Source organism: Trichomycterus rosablanca, chromosome 9, assembly GCF_030014385.1.
Source record: "Trichomycterus rosablanca isolate fTriRos1 chromosome 9, fTriRos1.hap1, whole genome shotgun sequence".
Lineage (NCBI taxonomy): Eukaryota > Metazoa > Chordata > Actinopteri > Siluriformes > Trichomycteridae > Trichomycterus > Trichomycterus rosablanca.
Genome location: NC_085996.1, coordinates 6,201,593 through 6,216,196, shown reverse-complemented (window position 1 = coordinate 6,216,196; position 14,604 = coordinate 6,201,593). Strand labels below are relative to the sequence as shown.

At 40.8% G+C, this 14,604-nt stretch overlaps 1 protein-coding gene across 1 annotated transcript in view; it reads left to right on the top strand.

Moving 5' to 3' along the window:
• Nucleotides 1–14,604, top strand: part of nkain2 (sodium/potassium transporting ATPase interacting 2) — a 123,661-nt gene that overhangs the window by 102,815 nt on the left and 6,242 nt on the right. The gene's annotated exons all lie outside the window — the stretch shown is intronic.

The following is a 14,604-nucleotide window of genomic DNA, read 5'->3' as shown; positions in this document are numbered from 1 at the left end:
GACCTTCTTGCTGTGTGGTGACCCACCTCGCCACCCTATAAACAGACATGTGTACACTGACAGTTCATCACAGACGGTCCTTCTGCCGGTGTGTCTCTGAGAGAATCTCGATACAGAATGTAAATGACGGCGCGGATTTAATCCGGGATTTTCGGTGCTGTGAAGCGCCGGCGCTTCCAGCTGCGCCGTGACGCCGCCGACTCTATCAGTCGCGGTTAATTCTCACTACAACTGTCGTGGCTCTCATTTATCATTCCGCCGACGGTCTGCGGCGGCCTCGTGAGGAAAAACAACGTCTGAAGCTGTCAGTCAGAGATCGGCACCGGCAGGTAGAGAAGGGAATCGGGTTTGACAGGGCGCACAGTCGTACAGAAGAGAATCAGACGGAGACGGAGAGGCATTCGCGGCTTATTGCTATCCTCAGAAAAATTTGTATTGTGGTATGTAAGGCAGTCGAGCATGGCGCATGTCAGTCACCAGCGCAGACCTCAGTGCCGCAGCGCTCCCACTAGTCCCAGTTCAGAGTTTATTTTTGCTTTGTGTCTGTTGTTTGACCTGGTGGGTTTCTTAGTTGAGGGGAGTGAGGATCGAGGATGAGGAGCGAGGGCATGATTGACAGCAGGTCTGGTATTATCAGAGCAGAATAAGGATGGGCAGAGCGGCGGCAGCTGTTTCTCAAACCCATGAGAGAAGAGCCGGGGCTCTTTTTGTTCCCAACTTTAATCGTATGAGCTGCGAGAGTAATCAGAGCCGCTGCCCTGCTGAGATGACTTTAAACAGGACTTATAACCACACACTAATAAATATATGTCTAATATTTAGACATCCAAACACCCGAGGGTCATGTGTAAATATTTTGTGCTCTGTCTCATTATTTCTCCTTTAAACACAGGAACGTTTCCCACCGACACACCAGGACTGAATGCTATATCTACTAAACCCTCATTACCACTGTAATATGAATAGCTTTACTGTCGTCGTACAAGTACACCGTGATTCCGTGTGCTCTTCTTAGGAAACAGAATAGATATAAAGAAAGCAGTCCGGTGCCGACGCCAGTGCATGACCACAAAAATAAAATAAGAAGCCAGCAGTTATTCAATAAGAGTAGCAGGATGACCTGAACGCAGCAGGAACAACAGTTGCAGAGTAAACATTAAGAAATAAATGTTACTTGGGTTTGAGTTTTGGGTTTCCTCCTGACCTTGAAAAATAGCCCACTTTTCCATGTCTATTGTATTTATTGCATTTTTAAAACCTAAAATTAAAACCCTCCGATGTTAATGCTTGCGGCACAGTCTAATGGATGCGGTGAAATTAGCCTTATGTACAGGGTACGTAGTTGGGCAGTTGTAGCCTAGTGGATAAGGTACTGGACTAATAATCAGAAGGATGTTGGTGTAAACCCCACCACTACCAGGTTTTCTCTGTTAGGCTCTTAAAAGCATCGAGCGTGTAGCAGCTCTGAATACTGTTAAAGTGACCAATGTGCAGTAGTGATTAATATGTAGCATATGTTATACGCTATATATATATATATATATATATATATACTGTATATACACACACACACACACGCCCATCTATCTATCTATCTATCTATCTATCTATCTATCTATCTATCTATCTATCTATCTATCTATCTATCTATCTATCTATCTATCTATCTATCTATCTATCTAACTAACTAACTATTCTCCAGGCCCCCGTACAGGTCACCAGTCCAGCACAGGGCAAACACACACACTCACACACACTTTTACACAGACATTCACACCTATAAAGCAATTTTAGTACCTTCAATAAACCTGACTGCATGTTTTTGGACTGTGGGAGGAAACCGGAGCTCCCAGAGGAAACCCACACAGACACTGGGAGAACATGCAAACTGCACACAGAAAAGACCCTAACTGCTCGGTGGGGAATCAAACCCAGGCCCTTGTTGCTGTGAGGTGTGCCACTGTGCTACCTTTATGTTTTTATACTGTATAAATGTATTGTTTTTAAAGTGCTTTTTGTGGTTACTTGATGGATATGAGTAAAAATAAAGGACCTGGCAACTGCTCCCAATAGCACGGCTGCATACAGTTTCTATATGTCTTTTGTAGGTTTGATTTAAAAGCTTGTTTGGCTACAAACAGCTTTTTGTTTCTAGCTAGCTCTAGTTGAGGTTGGGATAAGAGATATTTACACTGACACAGAGAGTAAACACACACACTGCTGATCGTCCAGCTTGGGTTCTCTGGTGTAATATCAGTCGTGGATCACACTCTTCATCTCCTGTACCAGCCATCCAGTCCTGCGCTGCTCTGTCTCTCACGCTGGCATTTCTCACTAACCTGTCTCACCCCACACACGAGAGAAAATCTCTCTAACGTGTTACGAGACGAGCGTTACTGTGCCGAGGTCCCGACGAGGTCGAGAAAGCAATTATCACCCCAGATCTGCTTCAGCCAATTTTTCACCCATGACCTCTTCCGAAACGTCTCCCTTCATCCTTTCCCTCTTCTCTCTCTATTTTTATTTATAACAAATTTGAACCGACACATTGGGAAGCTAAAGAGTGAATCTGAGCTCTACGTTTCCCCCTGGATGGAGGTATAATAATGTGTCTGAGATGTGGAGGCACCTGACGCAAACAATTTGCAGGTACAGAGTTATTACAGAACTCAAAATACAAATACTTCTCATGAGTACAAATATGAGGGTTCTTCAAAAGGTTTCTGCACATTCCGATGCATTTTCCAACGTCGTATCAACTTGTTAATGCCATCAGCAACACATGTTTTTGGTTGAGCTCATAGCCACTGATGCAGTGCTACTTTCACATCATCATCACATGAAAATCTTCTTCCCCTTAAAGCTTCTTTGAGCGTCCAAAAAGATAGAAATCAGATGGAGCTAAATCCAGACTATAAGCATCTCTTAGTCTCTCAGACACGACCGATTACTACTCCTCCACCCTCACCACGTATAACAAAATATAAAAGTGAGGAAACTTTTTGAAGATCCCTCGTACAAAACATTAAACAGAGGGAAACAAAAGCAAGATGGATGAAAATTCTTCTGATGTGACTGGACGTAAACCTAAAACGTCTAGACGAGGCTTCAACCAGGGAAAACAGAAGCACCTGAGAGAAAAGTTGACTGATTGAAGTAATTCCTGATTACCTTTCTTATTTTATATTTACTAGAACCGACTGATCTCAGATCAATTAACAAAACATTTTAGAGCTTTGGGCTATCAATCAGAAGATTGACGGTTCAAATCCAGGCTCTGCTATGCAGCCACTGTTGGGCCCTTGTAGTGATGGGTCGTTCGTGAACAATCCGATTCTATTGAACGGCTCTTTAAAATGAACGAAAGGAACCGAGTCGCGCCTCTGGGAGCCGCTATATATATTGGAGACTGCCAGTAGCAGAGCTGAGATTCGAACTCATGAGCTTGAGATATCAGTACTGGTGTGCTAGCCTGTTTTACCACTGCGCCACCAGAGCGCCTTTTTTCTTTAATCATGTTTAAACTTAGTGTAGATGACAGCTCAGGTGGCACAGCGGTAAAGTACGCTAGCGCACCAGAATACATCATATCGAATCTCAGCTCTGCCTTCCGACTGGGCTGGGTGGCTGCATGAACAACGATTGGCTGTTGTTCAGGGTTAGGGGGTAAAAAGTCCTCAAAGGTCCTCATAACTGGTGCGACTGTGACCCCTGCTGGCTGACTGATGGCGCCTGCACAGGGCTGAGGAATAATGCTGATGGGGGTGTGGCCCTCCGTACACAGTGCCCGTCGATGTATGAACTCGACTCGTGCAGGTGAAAAATGCAGTCTGTACTGACTGTGCGTACCGGAGGGGGTGTATGTCAGTTGAGAGGCGTCCTCAGTCAGCGGTGTAGGGTCGAATCAGTATAGAGGACACAATCAGGGTAATTGGACACGACTAAATTAGGGGAGAAAATTATTAAAAAATAAAAAATAAACTTAATGTAGATTATCTAAGAAACATCCACTTATTTTTAATTGCTGCTGTTTTCACCTAAAAATTCAGAGTGCAAGATGTGAACACACCCTTGACAGGGCATCAATTCATTACAGGCTATTACTTACCCACACTCTTAACATGGGCAACTTAACATGACCAGTTTGCCTTCTGCATGTGTTTGAAAAGTGGATTAAAAACTCTTTTTAATAACCAGAAGTGAAGATTGTACCCAGGACTTCAAACACCATGTTGCTGTGCGGCACCCACACTACCTGTCACACTGCCGTCTGTGTTACTGTACTGTACTAATCTATAAATGAAATAAAAATGTGTGGTGTGATTTTTCCCTAAACGGACGTGTTAGCCAGTGCCAAACTCTCAGTCTCGTATCCCGAGCAGCTTCAGGAACTGTATTCTGAGAGAAGATCAATGCAAAGTGTCTGAATGCATTACAGCAAACAAAGAGCAATTACGCTCTTAGCGGGCAGAGTCGGATTTTCCAGGGGGCGATCAATCCAGAGCCGAGCTCTAAGGACCACATAATGAATTATTATCAACTGAAGGAAAAGCGCTGCCGCAAAAGCCAATACAAATTAGCCAACAACACTGATGCTGAATTCAACCGGAATGGACAAATGCTCACGTGGAACAGGATACGTCCTGACATGAGCGATATTCATCCAGATACTTTACACCACATACGTTTCTACACTCTGTAGCTGAGTGAATGTACACACACTTGGATAAATCCTGCCAAATATTAGCTCGTCAGTCTATCAAGTAATAAAATATAATTCTTAGTCTATAATACACAATATAATTGTCACAAATTATCTGGACACTTGTCAGTGAGTACAGTGGACACCCTGTTCCAAAACCATGGACATTAACATAAAGTTGCTTCCCCAAATCCTTCCTTTGTGGCTATTAGAACCGTCACTCCATTATTTAGGCTTTCTTTAAGATACACAGCATCAGGGATCCTAAAAAAAACATCTATGTAGTTAATGTTCGCCCTGTGTCTTTAATTTTCCATTTTCAACTGACGAGAACATGCCAGTAGTTGGATTAAACAACTATAAATAAAGAATGGATTTACGATGGACTGTGATTAGATCTTGTGTTATGGAATAGGCTTCAAATTCAAAATAAGGCTCAGATTGAATGATGAAAATATAACAAGAATAAGTGAATCATTGGAAAACAAGCATATTTGTAGCTTATTTAACACAAGATTTTGAAGTCTGTCTATGGGATTTTCTGCCCATTTAGTACAAAGAACATTTGTGAGGTTAGGAACTAGCAAGCAATGTTTTCTAACTATCCGCTAAGACGCTGAAGTTCCTTCACACCAAACTCAGCATAGCAGGCTTGTATAGGAGCTTAGTCACAGTGGCATGGAAAAGGGCCTTCCCCAGACTGTTGCGAGAATATATTATTTAGTTGAAAGCAAATTCTTATTTTTATGTTGCTCTTTTTATATACAGTGGTACCTTGAAACTCAACCTCAATTGGTTCTGGGAGTGGTGCTGAGTTTAAAAGACGTTCAAAGTATTTTTTTTTCCATAAGGATGTTTGGGAAACCTGTTAATGCGTCCATGGTCTCGTGGAACTGCATAAATGTTAGGCTAATGTAAAATAATGAGGTTGTTTTTAACACTTATACACTGAGAATAACACAAATATAATATAAACAACACTGAAATACAATTGAAAAATTGATTTCACTCCTTTTGCAACATCAGCCTTCTTTATTGTTTCCTTAAGCTTCTTAATCGTAGAGATTGTTGATCTTGGAATACCGTATTCCTTTGCGGGTTCAGTATTGCTAACACCGCTTTAATATTTTACTATTATCTCCTCCTTTACTTCTACTGTAACATGAGATATCTTCCTCTTCTGCTCAGCACTATCACTTTTCACCTTCTTAGGAGCCATGTTAAAGATTAAGGACAATAAATGCACAAAAACACAAGAAAATGCTTAACGGATGTGTTAGCTTGTATATAAATAATTAGGAGAGGTGTCCACATACTTTTAGTCCTTAGTAACACTTAACAAGACTCTAGTCAAAATGAGGTAGGTTCTTTAAATATACAGTAGAGGGAGGAAAGAAGAACAGCAATTACTAATCTAATAGAGATGGTTAGGTTAAAATGTGTGTTCGGTGGTTTGAGTAAAATATCTCGCTGTTGCTCCATGTTTACCAGACGCACTAAACAAATCCTGTGTTGATCTGAGCTGAGATGTTTCCATGAACCTTCTCTGTTAGTAGCAGCGGGGTCAGAGATCAGAGATACGATAGGTGTTCTTGTTTCCTCCTCTCACCATTCAGAGCGACTAAAGTTCATCGTGTCTTTGGATTTATCTCACTCCAGCTGCCCGATTGAACAAGTGTGTTAGATAATGGAACGCAGAGCCCGGCAGATTGGTGTGTGGTCCATGAGTGCCATCCAAACGCTACAAAATGTTTGTGTGTGTGTGTTAGTGTTAGTGGTGTCACACACAAGCCAATTCTCCCTCCGACGGCTAAGTGTCCGCTCAAATGTGAAAGTGGAAAATTGGGCCTGATGTGCAGTTTGGAAATCAAAGTCGGCCCGATGGAAGTGCGGGTCTCGACTCGTTTTGTGCTCTGTGGGAATTCTGCCGATTGTCCACCAAACTGCGCTCACCACGGTGCATTGATTTATAGATCGCGGCTCTTTGGAAACACAAGAATCCGACTGTGTGAAAGATCTGAGTTTGTATAAAAGTAGAAGATGAAGGAGAACGAAACCTCAAGGACTGTGGGAATGTACCGGTGTACAAAGACATCAGTTTTATCAACTGTATCTAGAACGGATGGAAGATTACCATGCTGTTTATAATGTCCCAACTGGCCACAGGTCTTAATGAAGGACTAGCTGGATTTTTGAGCTAATTGCACATACAATGGTATCTTTGTGTCCTCTAAACTCAAAATCCTTAAAACTCAACGCCCTTTGTCAAAAAATCTGTACCCTTAAGCTCAACGTGTTCAGCACTCCACTACGTTTGTGTGGAATCAGATCCAGTGTTACAGCTCCACATGTATCTGTGTTTATCTGGATTTTCCTCCCTGTTTCACTTTTAAACTTGTGTTACAGCTCGAGGTTCTCTTCATTATTACTGCTCCTCCACTAATGAAATTCCTCACTCGCTGTTTTAGTACAATAAGTCACGTTAAGTTTTGTGCACCACCGTCACACTTCATAGGAAATAACGACACAGCAGCGCAAAATGCGGTTTTGTCACTTCTCATGTGAATGCGCCGGTACTGAACGGAATGAAGATGCTTTTATCCAAAGTGACTTACAGTATGCAGTCTAAGCAATTGAGGCTTAAGGGCTCAACAGTGGTAACCTGGCAGTGGTGGGGTTTGAACCAGCAACCTTCTGATTACTAGTCCAGTACCTTAACCTTAACCTTAACCCTGTATTTCAAGATCAAGCATCTCCACGATTAAGAACCGTAAGGAAACAATGAAGAAGTGCCGGTTTTATTGTATTTTAGTGTTTTTATAATGTTATTTTCAGTGTATAAGTGTCAAAAACAACCCCATTATTTTACATGAGCCTAAAATATCTGCAGTTCCACGAGACCATGGAACGCATTAACAGGTTTCCCAAACATACTTATGTTAAAAAATACCTTAAAACGTAACGCTTTTTAAACTCACATACACACACGTGCACAAACACACATCCGGGACTATTTTTGTAAATATTCTTGAAGGATGAAAGTTGATCTCTATAGATTATTATTTTAATTATTTGTACTTATTGAACTGAGCAATTTCCCACCATTACACTTCAAATAAAATAAAAGAGTAAATTGTGTAAAGTAAGGTTCAAAAGTCTTAACCAAGAACTTAGCTTTTGTAAATTACAATTGTTTTTAATAACACTCACAAATCTAATCTAATACAGTACTGGACACTTCCATTACATCTTTTTTTATTATTTTTAAAGTCTAAACACCCAATATAATTTATAGTTATTTAGTTATTTATAGGCTTATATCATTTATAGGCTGAATTCACTTATATGGGCTTATATTGCACCTCGTACGGCATTTTTTAATAAATATTGCACTTTATTTTGCATTGTTTTCCTCTTCTTTTCTTCTATATTCATCTCAACTTAAATTTTCTATATATTTCTTGTAAAAAATTATTTCTATTGTGTACATAGTACAGTTTTTATTTTCTTCCTTAGTTCTAAATGTGACCAGGCAGTAATTTAAAAAGAAGCATTTCACCGCTAGTTATACCATGTATGGCCTGTATCTCACAATTAAATTTGATTTGATTTGATTTGATATAAGAAAAGATGGTTTGTGCCTGGCAGAAAGTTAGAAATGTTTGTTGATTGATAAAGACAAGATCTGAGAAGAGTATCAGCTCAGTCAGTATCATATTGGGTAAACATGCAAAACTTCTCTCAGATGTGTAACCAGAGGTGAGAATCGAACCTAGGTCCTCAGAAGCCATGTTGCTCCGTGACACCCACTCCACCATTCCCAGCCACATCACCGTACATTTCCCTTAAACCAGCCCACACGGACCCCTCACACACAGAGCTGTTGGCCTTTTACTAAATGGCAGCGGCAGCTCAGGACTCTATAAGGCCGTGAGGCAGTGAATTCGACCCTTAACTGAGATTAAAGGGTTTAAAGGTTCATTTAGAGAGCTAATGAGTCTACAGGCCGGGCTGTGAGCTGTAAGTGGCCTCGCTCGCTCTACTGCTCCGGGTTTCATTCAGAGAAAAATCCTCCATCAGACTGGGGTTTTGGTACCAGAAGTGAGAGGAGCACAGGTTGTTTCTGTTAAAATCAGGGAAGAGCTCGTCAGTTCCACTAAACTATACACATTTAATGTTCCTATCAGTGTAGGTGTAAAAAATACTCAAAATACTCTCATATTACCTAAAAAAACATGATTTTATTATTGCTCGACTGTGAATCTCAGAATTAGTGATGAGCATTATGTTGTTTTTGTTAAATGTGAGATAATACTATTCAAATCTCCCATAGATACCATTTTTGCCTCGTCTTTTTCTAATATGTAAAAATATGAGCTTGCAGTTCTGTAAACGTTTGAGTTCTTTGTAACTATCAGAACGAGCTGTCAATGCACGCTTAAAGAACTTTTGATAATCCAACCTTTTCTGGATAGTTTTACCACTGTGTTTTTGTTTTAAAAAGGAGAAAATGGCTCTCACTGTGATTTAGTGGAGTCCTAGAGCAGTAGAAATGGCTTTTTTATTTTGGCTGATTTATTTCTTGTTGATCTTCTTTATGACTTTCAAGCTTATCTAGTTTATTTAAATTGAAACAGTCAGGTTAAGTTTGCTCTTAAATATAATTGTTTTTTATTTAATTTCCATTTCATTTTCATGTTGTACCACCGCTTTTTCCCGGTCAGGGTTCCCGTGGGTCTGACTTCCCACAATCACTGGACGCAACCCAGTTACACACCACAGACAAGATGCAAGCTTATTGCAGGGTGAATGCCTTTCCAAGACGTAGTCAGTCATGTCTGTATGTAGACACCTGATCGACCTTTAATGCCTAGTTAACACTACACGATTTTTGCCCTGATTTTCACTCATCGACAGGTCGCCGCTAGATGTGCCGGCTCGGAGGCAACTCGGTGTTCGCTCGGGGCTCGAAACTTGGCTCGGGGCTCGAAACTTGAAACTTGGTGTGTGAACTGTTCAACAACTTGATCCGCCAAGCTCTCAGCGACTCAAGAAAAATATCTAGCATGCTAAATATCTGGATAAGAGTCGCCGAGTCAAAATCGTGTTGTGTGAAAGGCGTTGGGAGCAGGTTGTGAGTGGCAGGGAGTGCTATGTCAAAGTACAGCCAGTGAGAACATAAGATACAGAAAGGAAACCCGGGAGAGGAGTGTAAAAACGTAGGACAGGGGCATAATATATCAGAATACATCGGCACACACACAAGCTTTACAGTATTTGTGATCTTATCGTCCACACCAAACCATAATACCCACGGTGCATTGCAAAAAATAATCATTAACCTCCAACTCACTACAGAACAGACGCCCCCTGCTGCTCGCGTACCCAAATCCACTTAGATTCATTTATTTTTCCTACTTGCGTTTACACTGCACATCAGCGCTCAAACAGCTTTGACGTGCATTTTTGGACGTGGTATCATTAAATCCCTCGTCACTTCGCACATGTGTTTTTAAGACAAAACGTAGTTTGGGAGACCAGACAGACTAATTCCTCTTGGTGGTAGATGGTGTAGTGTGAAACCCCCTATCGCTAATCAGTCGTGTAGTGTGAAATACACAACGACTTAAAAGACTCCCGATTGCAAGAGATCCAGTTGTGTAGTGTGAACTGTACAGTGACCTGACAGATCTGAAAGTCGTGTAGTGTGAACTTGGCATAACACAGCTGGGGATCTGAACCCTGGATCAGAGCGGTAGTGTAATGTACCACTGTGCCAATCAAGCACTCAAATTAGTGTTATTATTAATAGTAGTCATCTAAAGTCAGTCTAAAATTAATAGTGCCAGTAAAGCTTTACTGCAAAACCTTTTAGGCATATTAAATGCCATAGGATGTTTAATAGTGTGGTTTTATTCCAGGTATAAAGTAGAAACAAGAGGCTTTAAATAAATAAACTATAATAAATTAAGACTTGGTGTTCTGCTAGCAGGACAGTCTGAGCTACTGACCATCGTTTAGAGAATTTTATTCAAATAAATGCAAAAGCAAAGTGATTTAAAATGGACACGGAGCGAACTGCAGTACCAAACGTATTTATCTAAAACAGTATCAAGAAGAAGCCAAAACTTAAGTGGTTTAAGTGGGACAGAGCCAATACTTAAGTGGTCGAACATCACCAGTGAGTTATTTGGGTTCAGAGCCCAGAGAAAGTCATTTGCTTCAACTTTATTTTTAGTCTAAACAGAAAGTGAGTGAATCTTTTAAATTTATGGTCAAACAAGTCCAGATATATGAGGAAACATCTGATTTATAAAGATGATCCATATTTATCATTAATAAATATACACTAAACTTTCGTTTTGTACAGCAATATCACTTTAGTGTTTATAATTAATTGCTTTATAGAAGCTCATCTGTTGATTAGTCGTGGTAATCTTGTGTAAATGCTTGGCTTCATCATTAGCAGACTCTCCGTACGACTCCACCCTATCACTGTTTCCACATTCAGATTCCAGACGAGTCTGCATATGTTAATATCTTATTAAATGAAGTCTGGGGAGTAACAGGATGAACCTGGCTAACTGCTAAAGCTATTCCGACAGGCTGAAAATTACTGCTTGCACTAAAGTGTAGAGCACACGGTGCCCCGAGCACACCCACCCAAGAGTCGACCTCATTTTACCTCATACAAGAAACTGCAAGAGTCATAAGTCTTACACTTTGAGTCCTGAATCTGTTAATTTTCTCTTTCTTTTTTACCTTGTAATGATGCACTTACACCGATCAGCCATAACATTAAAACCACCTCCTGGTTTCTACACACACTGTCATTTTATCAGCTTCATTTACCATAACATTAAAACCAGCCATAACATTAAAACCACCTCCTGGTTTCTACACACACTGTCATTTTATCAGCTTCATTTACCATATAGAAGCATTTTGTAGTCCTACAATTACTGACTGTAGTCCATCTGTTTCTCATACTTTTTAGCCTGCTTTCACCCTGTTCTTCAATGGTCAGGACCCCACAGAGCAGGTATTATTTAGGTGGTGGATGATTCTCAGCACTGCAGTGACACTGACATGGTGGTGGTGTGTTAGTGTGTGTTGTGCTGGTATGAGTGGATCAGACACAGCAGCGCTGCTGAAGTTTTTAAATACCGTGTCCACTCACTGTCCACTCTATTAGACACCCTCCTACACATTCCTACCTAGTTGGTCCACCTTGTAGATGTAAAGTCAGAGACGATTTATTAGCTATCGTCCAGTAAACATGAGGGGTGTCGGCTGTAGACAGGGGCATAGCACATACATGAAACATGAGTTCCGGGAGCACAGAGAGGCTGGATTTGTAACAAAAATGAAGTGGAATAAAAATTAAAACAAGACATGGGATTCGACCAGCAGTGTCCCGACTTTCCATACGATTATACTTATTAGTCTTATCAGTTCAGACTCTACCGGCTTCTTTAATGCACTAGCTTCATTCTAAACTAGCTTGGCTTTTTAAAGATAAACATATTAAAGATTTAAGCTGCTAATCTGAACTGCTGATAGTAAAAGAACAGGCGAGCTTAAGTGTGTGACGCAAGCTTAAGATACTTCTTTTGAGATCAATCTTTGCTCCGGACTTAACCTTCATTATTAAGCATCTCCTGCACATGCATTATTCACACGCATGCAATCTAAGTTTAGTTTGCCGTTTGGGAATAGCGTGGTGGAGGGAACGGCAACATGGAACTACTGTATGTTCTGTATGTACATCTTTGTGGGTTTATTATTTGAATGATTCATTCTTTGAACAGTCAGGGTTGGGGTACTTTCATTTATTTGTTCGTTTTATTTGCAAACCTCTTCATTCAGGTTTGGGGCCAGAAACACTGGGCGCATGGCACGAAAACACCCTGGACAGGGCAGCAATCCATGAAAAGACATTTACTTACACTTACCAATTTAGAGCAGACAGTTCATCTCCTGTGTTCTTAGAGCTAGGAGAAAACCAGGGAACCCTGAGGCAAGGTGTTAACTGCTTCACTAGTGTTTACTAGATGTCAGAGCGGGACTGCAGGGTTTCACCTCCACCCAGCCACAAGAGTATTTATAAGGTAGTGCACTGATTTTGGTGAGCTTGACTTTTGTTGTAGTAATTGTTGTGGTATTTGTAGTAAGGGAATAAGGGTATTCCCCCAAACTGTTGCCACAAGTTAAAAACACGAAGTTCTTTAGAGTGCCATTAATAAATCACTTTATTAAAATGTCTTTCCACTGCTATAAAGTCTAATTGTGGTGTGCTTTTCACCAGGGTTTCTCATTGTCAGGTCTATAGGCTCCTTGTCCTTGTTACTTATTGTGCTAACATAGTTTTTGATGCAGTTTGGAAATCACCAGTGATTTGCATGTCCAGACAGTCCGGTTCTGTTTGGTAACCGAGCTTGCTCCTAGAAATTTCCACTTCACAATAACAGCGCTTATAGTTAACCAGAGCACAAAGATGAGATGAATGTATAGGTGGCTGTTAGAACATCAAGAAATCTTGGTGCTCAGATCTTCTACTCCAGTGTCATTTGCTGAATCTGAGAGAAGGAGCCCTGCAAAACCCAAGTGAACCTCATCACACACAGACAATCAGAGTAAGCTTCGGTTTTACTGTAGTAAGAATTGAGCTTATATAGCTTATGTATATGTGAGAATGTGAGCCTATGGCTGAGCTTAGTGGAACTTTGTAATGGTAGAGCAAAAAGAGAATTATATACGAGCACAGCCCAGAACACAGTTGATGGTTAGGGGTGTTGTGGTTGTTAACATTTGGAGGGGCAACAAAACCTCCTGCTAACCCAGAGATCAGAGGAGAAGGACAAGTTACCAAAAGTTTATGGACACCTTGATATTTTACCTAACAGTGGCTTTCTATGACTGAGCCATCTCAAAGGTCAGTGAGGTCGGTACTACAATCTCTAATTCTTGACTGTACCCACCAGTTAGGAATGAGTGTAATAAGAAAATGGATCTATGTACTTTAATACATGTAGTCTATCTTCTGAGATGTTGTTCTGTTGGAGAGATGCTGTGTTTGTGTGTGTGTGTGTGTGAGAGAGCGAGAGAGAGCTGATTGGCATTAGTGCTGCTGCCTCACCAGAGAGAATGAGGAGCTGGAACATTATTTTGTGTAAATGAGGCCAAGACCTTGAGGTATTGCAGGAATCTTAAATCTGTGCTCGCTCTGATTTTCTGCCACCCTGCATTTATCTAACAGCCGAGCGGGAAATGGAGTCCCACAGCCTGGGCCATATGGGTAGTTAATTGAGGCGCTCGGATGATAAGGGTTGGAGATGCGGCCCTCTTTCCCCAGACATCAACAAATATGGAAATGGTACAGCAGCTTTAGATTAGCCGTACATGCGCTTAGGTGTGTTTAGCTGAGGTGACATATTCTGTTCATTTTCATGTCTAAACTATGTACAAACTATTACTGGAATGATTGGAATATCATGTAAAATGCAATAAAAACAACAATCTGTGACCTTTATATAACTGACAGATTTACAAAGAATTGCTTTCAATGTTTTGAAACCACCAGAGGTCTTAGCAAGAAAAAAATCGTCTTTCACCATCTACTAGACATGGTAATGTGAAAATAAATACTGTGAAAAGGAATTTAATGAAAAACCATCTCGCAGCAGTGATAAAAATAGCTGCATGGGCTTTGGAGCACTTCGGAAAACCTTTGTCAGTTAACCCAGTCTACCACTGCTTTAAGAAACACAACCTGAAACTCTATTACACAAAGAGAAAGCCGACATCTATTCTATGAAGAACAGAGAGTTCTCTGGGCCTGTTTCTTATCTCAGATGGACCAGAATACAGTACAAACGTGCTGTGGTCAGATGAGTCCACAA